The following is a 9,952-nucleotide window of genomic DNA, read 5'->3' as shown; positions in this document are numbered from 1 at the left end:
GAGACCGTATAAATGCATCTGGCTTCTGCCTCCATACCAGTGATAATGCAGGGACAGTGGGCACCAGCCAACACGCAGGTAGACATCTTAAGTACCCAATGAGCTGAATAGAGAAGCAATAGGTATTAGAGCAAAGAATCCCTTTGGTTCCCAGGCTTCACATAATTTAATCTATAAAATCAAGTCTCCAAAGTAGACACCAAGCTAAAAGAAATGGTTAGAATGGAAACAACTATGAAGGAGACAGTTCACCATCTACTTTTGACCTAAAAGCTTCTCATCCCAAGAAGCTGAGATAGGCTGAAAGGAATCTCCAGCTATTCTTTTCATTTCCAAAGAATTTATAGCTTACAAAGTGCTTCATATAGTATGATTTGATTTGTGCTTCACAGTAACTCTCTTAAATTTGGTTGGACTTATTAGCCCCATTTGCAGGTGAAGAAACTGAGATCCCAAGAGACACAGTGACTCGCTCAGGTAGGAAAAAAACGAGACAGCGATAGCTAAACTCGTGTTTTGAGTAACAAGATAGGACTTGCTTCACTGTGGGTGGCTTCTATCATCTTTTCTCTGCTGGGAAGATCCATATTCAACTTATTCAGTGAATAGGTAATGAATGCCCACTCAGTGTTGCAGAGAGCGCTAGGTGCAGGAGGGACAGCAGTAAATACACATACAAAGTTTGCCACGCATATAAATTTTGTTTCATAACATTTTTTGTTTTTGAGACAAGGTCTTGCTATGTAATACAGCCTGGCTTTAAACTCACTATGTAGCCCAGGTTGGCTTTGAACTTGTGGCGATCCTCCTGTCTCAGCCTCCTGAGTGCTGGGATTATAGGCATGCACCACTACTCCCGGCACTCCATAACATTTTCATCGCTATATTTGTTTTATATTTACTTCAGTCTGTAGGCCATGGGATCCTTCTAGAGACATCTGCAGAACTTGTTCTTTTGGCCACAAGAGGGAAAATCAGTTCTAGCCAACTAATGAATAAAAGGTAATTTATTGAAAAGATTATGGAATATCTCATGGAATCTAAGCAAATATTCTACCCTGACATTTTAGAAAGCCAAGAACCTTCCAAATCTTCCCAAAGTTTAACAAGGGTAGCTACTAGAGTCTTAGCAGCAGAAATAGGAATTGTTATGGTTTGTGTCTGGGTGTCCCCCCAAAGCCTCATGCGGCCATGGAGCAGGCTCTTAGAGTTTGATTGATTATGGGTGTGAGAGCTGCACCCGCCCTGGGGTGGATAGTTTGCATATGTAAGGGAGAGCAAGAGGCGCTTGCGGCCATTTCCTGGCTTTTGTGCTTGTTGCTTTTGCTGTGTTCTGTCGTCATGAGCTGTATCCCTCTGCCATGTGCCACTCTGCCTTGTAACCTGCCAAGTATGGACTGAAACCTCCACAAACTGTAAGTGAAATAAACCTTTCCTTCCTTAATTTTGGGCATCAGGTATTTTGTCCCAGCACCGAGAGAAAAGTAACCAAGACAGGAATATTTCTCTTTCAGTCCAGAGTTTTGCCTGAGTTTTGTCTTTCTGCTTCCAAGTTCAAATCACACTCAGCAGAGAATTTCACTGAACACTGTGGCTCAAACTCTCTATTACTGGAACAACCCCTCAGGCCAGCAGGGCAGAATCAGAGAGATCAGACATTACACTGGCCAGTTTCCAGGGAAAATAAATCACCAGGTGCTAGGGAAGTCACTTGAAGTGTTCAGCACAATCACCTGCCTATGACCTGGAAGACAGCATGGCACCCAGCACAGCGGTGGGATGGAAGTCAGAAGCTCCCAGGCACTGCCTCCCTCGAGCCCTTCTTTCTTTCCATTTTTCTCTCTAAATTCTGTCAAAAATGTTATAAATATATCCTGAAATATTTATGGATGGAATGGTAAAATATCTGGGATTTTTCTTTAAAATATGTTTGGAATTTAAATGTGCCCCAGAGGCCTATATGTTAGGTTCACTTTCCAGTTTGCCACTATTGGGAGGCAGTGGGCCCTGTCAGAAGTGGACTCTAGTGGGAGGTCTTCAGGTCCTGGAAGTGTGACCTTGAAGGGGACAGCAGGACCACAGCTCTTTCCTCGTTCTCATTTTTGCTTCCTAGCTATCAGGAGGTGATAGCTTTGTTCCCCATGTTCTCCTGCCATGAAATGGCCCTCACTACAGGTCCAAAGTAACAGGGCCAGTCTATCATGAACAGGAACCAGAAATGTGAGCCCAAATATACTGCTTGTCTTTGTCAGTCACTTATCTCAGTTATTTGTTACAGTAATGGAAAACTAACACGAAATATTCCAGGAGAAGGGAGAAGTGGGACCAGAGCAAGCAAGATGGGGACATCTTAATACTTGATAGAGTTGGGTAATGAGTACCTGGAGGTTTGTTTTTACAACTCTTTCTACTTCTCTGTATTATTGAAAATGTCTATTTAAAAAAAGGTAGGGTTGGAGCTATAGCTAGGTGTTATAGTGCTGGGCTAACACACACAAAGCCCTGAATTCCATCCCTAATAGAGAAAAAAGAAAAAGAAAAAGCAGAAAAATACAAATTCTATATAATTACACTTCTTCCTTCAGCCCTTTCTAAATGAATGCATTTCTCTGCACACATTCTTTTTGATGATTCCCTACTTGCCTTGTTACCTCTGTTATTTGATGTTTCTTGAAGACCGGGATTGTTTCTCCGATTTAGAAACTACATAGTGAAGCCCTCCTGTGGACTATATAGTGTGTCTCTTGCTTCCAGGTAAACTCATAGCTCTGACCATGTTGGATATCTGCCTGTGGATTTTCTTCACTCTCAGCCCTTTGCACAGGGTCCACAAATGCTATGGAGACTCTTTTCTTGGCTGTTCTGTTGATACTCCTGTGTTGATCCCTTTATGATGGAATCACATTATTATGAGGGAAAAAATGGAGTGAACATTCAGGAAGCTCTGGCCATTTGTACTTGCAAGAGACATTTTTTACCCTGGCATCTGATGCTCAGGATCCCTTCAAACACTTAGTGAGTGTTCTGGGGGTCAAGTCAGGTTCTAAAACACATTTAAGAACAAGGTTTACTTTGACCCAGTCAACAAGAAGAAAAAAGCAAGACAGCTTACTTGGACGCCTGGCCTGGCAGGGTCGGCCAGGGCAGGCAGTCTGAGCAGGTGCCCAGCTGTCTTTATTTCCAGCAGTTTTATTAACAGTTGGCAAGTTTCACTCACTTTCAGCATTTGTGACACGCAACTGTTGACACAACAAATGCTACCTCATGCTCTTGGGCTTTTATGTGTTCCCTGGTCACGGCAGGCAGAGCTCAGAGCCCACAGGGTCCATTTTCTCTGTGTGCTGTGTTGTACAGGGCAGGGAAACGGTTTAGCCACCCTTATCTCTCTTTACCAAATCCTCCCACCAAAACCCTGGCACCCTCATTTTTCCCTTTCTGGACTGATGTTAAGTCCTTAATTTAATTGCCTCACAGAAAAAACAGCCAAAGGTATACAGTCAGCCACGCTGTGGCCTCTTATTTCAATACCAGCCAGGCTTCTTTTTGAACACTCCTTCCCAGGGTGTGAAATCAATCATGTCATAGCTGGGTCTTGTATGGAGCAGGGGACAGCATCTCATCTTACTCCAGAAATATGGCCAGGGGCTCAACTCCTCCTCCTTCCCTAATCCTTCCTTGCCCTCAACAGCCCTCGCCGGCCTTTACCCCACAACTGCCCACTTGGCCCTTTGCCATAGGGGTTCCCCTTTGGATTGGCAGCTTGCTCTGTGATTCTCATTTATTCTTCGCAAGGAAACTGTGCCCTAACTATCCACAGTTCCTGTCCTCTCCCTGGTGTCCACTTGTGCCTTGTCTTTGTCCTCCAACTCAGCATGTGCCAGTGGTGCTCCCACTGCTATCCCAGTGTGAGTCAGTTCTTGAACTTGGCCATTTTCTCTGCCCTCTCTTTTAGCTTTCCACCTTTGAAATCCTACGTGCAAATCCACTCTGCATTTCCCACAAAACACTATCTCCCCTACAAAGCCCTGGAGTAGCAGTGGGCAAAGAGGAAGCTGGTGACTGTTTATTCTTGCTGATCTATTGTATTAGAGAGTGGGACCAGGACTGAAGTAAAAATAGCTTATAAAATACAGTTTAAATCAATACATAAGACAATAGCTAAACTAATGACATTCCATCTGTAACCTCGATTAACAGTGAGCAACTAAATATTATGGCTGCTCCTCCCCTACCATGATCTACATATGTCCCCCACTCTGGTACATGTGTTGGAGACTTAGACCTCAGTGCAAAAGGGTTGAGAGGTGAAGTCTTTCAGAGATGCTCAGGTTATGAGGGCACTATTCTCATCTCTGGACTAATGCCATTATCTCCAGAGTGGGTGAGTTACACAACAGGGACTCTCTCTCTCTCTCTCTCTCTCTCTCTCTGTCTCTCTCTCTCTCTGTCTCTCTCTCTGATGTGATACTGTCCATTGTATTATTGACATCACAAGAAGGCCTTCACCAGATCCCAGTACCTTGATATTGGACTTCTAAGTCTCAAGAACCTTCAGCCAAGTTCATTTCTTTTATTTATGAATTACTTAGCCTGTTGTCTGCTGTTATAACAAAGCAGCCTGAGACATCCACTGATGGAGAATGATCACAGCTTATATTGGGAAGATGCAGGCAGAGAAGAAAATAGAGGTGAAGTGGGTGGGTGTTCTATAGGCCAGACATACAAACCTCAGCTACACTATGCTTTATCCTGCTGAATTATCCCAGTGCTGCTCAGTGTGGGCCCCAAAATCTGAATGTGAAAATTACCCCCTACCTCTGTTCTATGTTGTGTGGGGTCTCCTCCTCATTTCTGTGATGCATATGCTATCATATCCCAGTAGGTGATGATATGGTTATCATTCTTTCCTACCAACTCTGCTTTGCAGAAAAGCACTCATTTTGCTCCTCATTCCGACCTATTCTGGGCAGTTTCAGTGCTGCTTCAAGCCCTTTCCTTGGGTGCACACTCACGTCTGATGTGCTGACTTAGCACTCTGTGCTGTCTTTGATTAGTAACTTCAAATCTGAATGCTACTCTTCAGTCTGTAATACCTTGTCACCGTGTTTACGACTACTTCAGAGGAATAATTATAAAAAAGGTTATGTCAAGAAGGTCTAAGTACTTGGCTATGCAATAGAGATGGTAGGATGTTAGGCTTGGTTCTTTACTCTGGCCAGTTACCTGTTGTTTGAGACTGTCGTGTAGATTAGCTCTGATCTTTGTCTACAGTTCCAATGACAGGCGGTTCAAAGTGTATAGAATGAAAATATAAGAGGGGGAATATGGCACAGATACCACGAAGCAGATATCCTGCCAACTCCATCTGCCAACTCACAGGCACAGTTGAGTGGAGCTGTCCAACCATTCATCTACTTCTCATGCCAGATAAGGGTGAGCTCATCCCTTAGATGTAGGGAGAAAGGAAGGCAGGTATTATTCTTGCCCTCATGCAAAGTGAGAAAACAAACTTTAATGAATGCTAATTAAATTGGACCACAATTACATGATAAATAAATGCTAGTGAGAAAAGATGTAGATGCTGTGCGGCAGTACAGTAATCTGTTCTCTATTGTTATAACAAAATACCTGAGGCTGGGTATTTTTATAAAGAAAAGAGGTTTGCTTGGAGGCTGAAAGTTTAAGCACCGTGGTGCAAGCTCTGGGAAGAGTGCCCATGGCTGTGTTACATCATGGTGCAGGGCATCACCATTGTAGGAGCCAGTGTGGAAGGGAAGGATCACATGGTGTGACAGGAAGCTGGAGATCAGGGAGGGGACATCTTCCTCTTTTATAACAACGGTTTTTTTGAGGACCAGGGTTCCGTGAAAACTTAGTCTTCTTCCAAAGGCAGTTCCTCCAGTGACCTAATAACCTACCGAGCATCGCCTCTTTAAGGACCTACCACCTCCACATCCAAAGACTAGCTGGACTATAGCACATACCAGGCTAGGGCTCCAGGGGGGTGATAATTATGCAGAGATGCAGAGATGTAGAGATGTGGCAGTAGGTTGGAGGGAGGAGACTGCACCACCAATAAGATGCCAAAATGAATAGTGATAGGTGAGATTGTATTTTATAGTTTCCCTGGCAGAAACCTAACATTCTTCAGATATCTTTGGGTGTTTTCAGAAGCAAGTTTGATGTGCTGACATCACATATTATTGTGCTGTCAATAATACAGTGGACGTATCACATCAGAGAGAGAGAGAGAGAGAGAGACAGAGAGAGAGTCCCTGTTATCTAATTAGTAACAATAATAATGACAACACTAACACTTATTAAAGTCTAGCTTATGAATCAGGCATTATTCAGAGTGTCAAGCATCACCTTTGTGACTCTAGTCCCTGTGTACTCTGAATAACAGCTGCCCAGCCCTTTGCCCCTTCATCTACTGTCCTTTCTCCCAGTTCTTGCCACCATCTGATACTTTCTTTGCCCTTGTCTGCTTGTTCATCGTCTGCTTCTTGGATCGGAAGCTCCTGTGAATAGTTACTTTTGTTCATTCCTATTCTCCTTGGAGGTTAAATACTGCCTGGCACACATTTGTTGCTCAAGAAAAACATATTTGTGCTGGGTGCAGTGGCATGCACCTGTAGTCCCAGCTAGTTGGGAAGCTAGAGCAGGAGGATTGTTTAACCCCAAGACTTTGAGACTAGCCTGGGCAGCATACCAAAATTGCATCTCAAAAACAAGGTAAAGAAATACGTATTTGTTAGATTAATAAGTAGTTACTATTCATTTGGCCCTTACGGTTTTCTTATGATACAGGCACTATTTTCCTTATTTTTCAGAGAAGTTAAGTCCTACAGCTAGTAGAGTGGTAGAATCAGGATACAAACTCAGTCAGCCAATATGACTCTGGAACATTGCACAGCATGGATATTTGCAAAAGGAAAACAGCTGTCAAGTGTACACCAGTTTGACTTATTGCCTTTATTTGGTTAACTGGCATTCCATACTGATCTAGACTACTATGATAGTGAGAGAACTGTATACACAAAAACACATAAATAGGGCAAGAAATTTGCACGCACTTCAGAAAATTAATCCAATTCAGTTTCACAGCTATGAACACTTCTAATTTTAGAAAGCAGAGATCAATGAGCAAGTGATATACAAGTACTATCTTAATTATAGGAAGCCTTGTGCCAACCCAAGGAACTTGCAATCCAGATAAAATAAGGAAGTTCTGAGCCATAAAACACTCTGAGATCCTATAATATAATCTACAGCCAGCATTGCTAGACTATTCCTTACAACTGACATCTTAGTAACTCGATGTGGTTACTAAAGATATGAAATATGGAATATAAAAGCATGGTTTGTTGTTAGCCTTTTTCAGTTGAATTTTAAAAATGTAAGTTGTTGCCTACATGTTTAAAAAACTAAGAGCTTGGAAGAAAGCAGAAAACAACAGTTCTCTACCTCACAAGTCCAGACAACAAATTCAACATTCATATGCTGCTTCTCACCACATCTTCTGTCTGTCATGGCCGAAATTATTTCACCCTCTACAGTATCAGATTTTCTCCTGAGGCAGTTTTGATGGTTCTTTCCTTTCTAATGATTATTATTTTTCTTCCTTCTTTTTTGTTTTGTTTTGTTTTAAAAATGGGCTCTCACCATATAGCCCAGGCTGGCTTTCAAACTCATGGTGATCTTCCTGCCTCAGACTCCCAAGTGCTGGGATTATAGGCACGCACCACCACACCCAGCTATTATTTTTCAGTCATGTGTCTGTTAATAGCTTGCTTTTCCTTGTATAAGAGTTGCTTTATCTGTGTGTGTGTGTGTGTGTGTGTGTGTGTGTGTGTGTGTGTGTAGAGTTGTCAAGGAAAGAAATTTGCTTTTGAACTCAGAAACTTCAGCTTTTGTGCCCACATATCCCTTTATCACTCAGTCCTTAGCTTCTTTTTCTAAGGAAACTATTTAGGTGGTTTGGTAATTGTTTTGTCACCTCTTTGACTACTCACCATGTCGGAATTATTGATCAGTGCCTGAGCTTTTTTCCATGTCTGTCTTGATACTGTCTTACTGGGTCTATCTCTGTGTGTTCAGGACTACGCCTATTGCTTTTCTTATATCAAATGTACCATACTCTCCTGCATGCAGGCACATATTTAGATTTATAAGAAATGAGGTACTCGTTAAAGGCAAGTATGATGGTCAAAGCTTATCAAACCAAACACTGAAGATATGTACATTTCTATATGCAAATTAAATCTCAATGAAAAGATTTGTGCTTACAAATTTGCAGTAAATTTAAGGAGAATCTAATGTATTGATCATTACTCCCAGTGATCTCTTGGTTGCTATTATTTTTGTGTGAGGGAAACAAAGCAAGACAGTGCTTGTTTCTATCAGAAATGTCCTAAGTAACCATTTTTCATAAGTTACAGTACTCAAATTTTATCACTTCTCCATATATTATTAGAGCCATGGGAAACATATTACCATCAGGAACTTGAAAACCCTGCAGTGGTTTCATCCAGTCTTTGCAAGGTTGTTATGAGAAATAATTAAATTTAATTCAGTTAAGCAAATATTTAGTGTTCACTTAATCATGTCAAATTCTGTGGGCACAAATGAAGGAGGAGGCGTGCTTCCCAGCTTCCCAGAACTTATGGACCTGCACAAGAGGGAACCAGTACAGGTATACTGACAGTTGAAATACCATAACCCCTAGGTAATGGGGATGCAGAGTGATTCAAATACAAATAAACCCAACATTAATTCTGACTGATGTCACTGGGGAAGATTTGTAGAAGTTGTATTTTCCAGCTGCATGTTACTATAACAAAACACTTAAGATAATTACCTTATAAAGAGAAAATGTCAAATTTGACTCTCAGTTTTAGAGATTCTGGTCAAGAATGTGTGGGCCCATTGCTTTAGGCCTCTGATGGCAATGTTGGGGTAGCTCATGGTCAGGAAGTAAAAGAGAAAGCAGAAATGCCTGGGGTCCCACAACACCCCTCAAAGGCACATCCCCAGAGACATAAGGATCTCCAGTAGGCCCCATCTCCTAAGGGCTCACACTTCCTAATAATGTCACCCAAAGGACCCTACTTTTAACACATGAAACTTTGGGGGAGATTTATATGAATCATAGCAGAAGTGGAAGCATTTGAAAAAGAGTTTAAAAGAAGATGCTTTGTCTAAGATGAATACATACTTCTCAGATGAAGAAATACTAATGGTGAATAAATACATGAAAAAATGTTCAATATCATTAGTCATTTGAGAAATGCAAATTAAAGCAACACTGAGATTCCATCTCATCCCAGTAAGAATGGCTATCATCAAGAAATCAACAGTAACAAATGCTGAAGAGGCTGTGGGGAAAAAGAAACCCTTCTCCACTGTTGGTGGGAGTGTAGACTGGTGAAACCACTGTGGAAATCAGTTTGGAGATTCCTCACAAAACTAGGATTGGGAGTCCCATTCAAACCTGATATTCCCCTTCTGGGTATTTTCCCAGAAGAATTAAAAACATCATACCACAGCGACATATGTGCACCCATGTTTATAGCAGTGTAATTTGTTGTAGCTAAATCTTGGAAACAATCCAAGTGCCCATCAACTGAGAAATGGATGAAAAAGATGTGGTATTTTTATACAATGGAGTATTACTCAGCTATAAAAAAGATAAACTTGAGGCTTTTGTAGGTAAATGGATGAAACTGGAGACTACACTCATAAATGAAATAAATCAGACCCAGATGTGTAAACATCATATTGTCTCCCTGGTAGAACAAGGTGAAAGAGTAAGTAAAACTCAAAACGTACAATAGATGATAAGAAAGAGAAAGAAATTGCTCAAAGGAAGGAACAACTGGGAAGAGGGAAAGAAGAAAAAAGAAAGAAGGAAGACCATATATATGTATATATATAAATAGCTGGGATAACT

The sequence above is a fragment of the Chinchilla lanigera genome, unplaced genomic scaffold, assembly GCF_000276665.1.
Source record: "Chinchilla lanigera isolate Chin_1 unplaced genomic scaffold, ChiLan1.0 scaffold00117, whole genome shotgun sequence".
NCBI classification, from domain to species: Eukaryota; Metazoa; Chordata; class Mammalia; order Rodentia; family Chinchillidae; genus Chinchilla; species Chinchilla lanigera.
The sequence above is the reverse complement of the archived record's forward strand: the minus strand, read 5'-3'. Positions refer to the sequence as shown.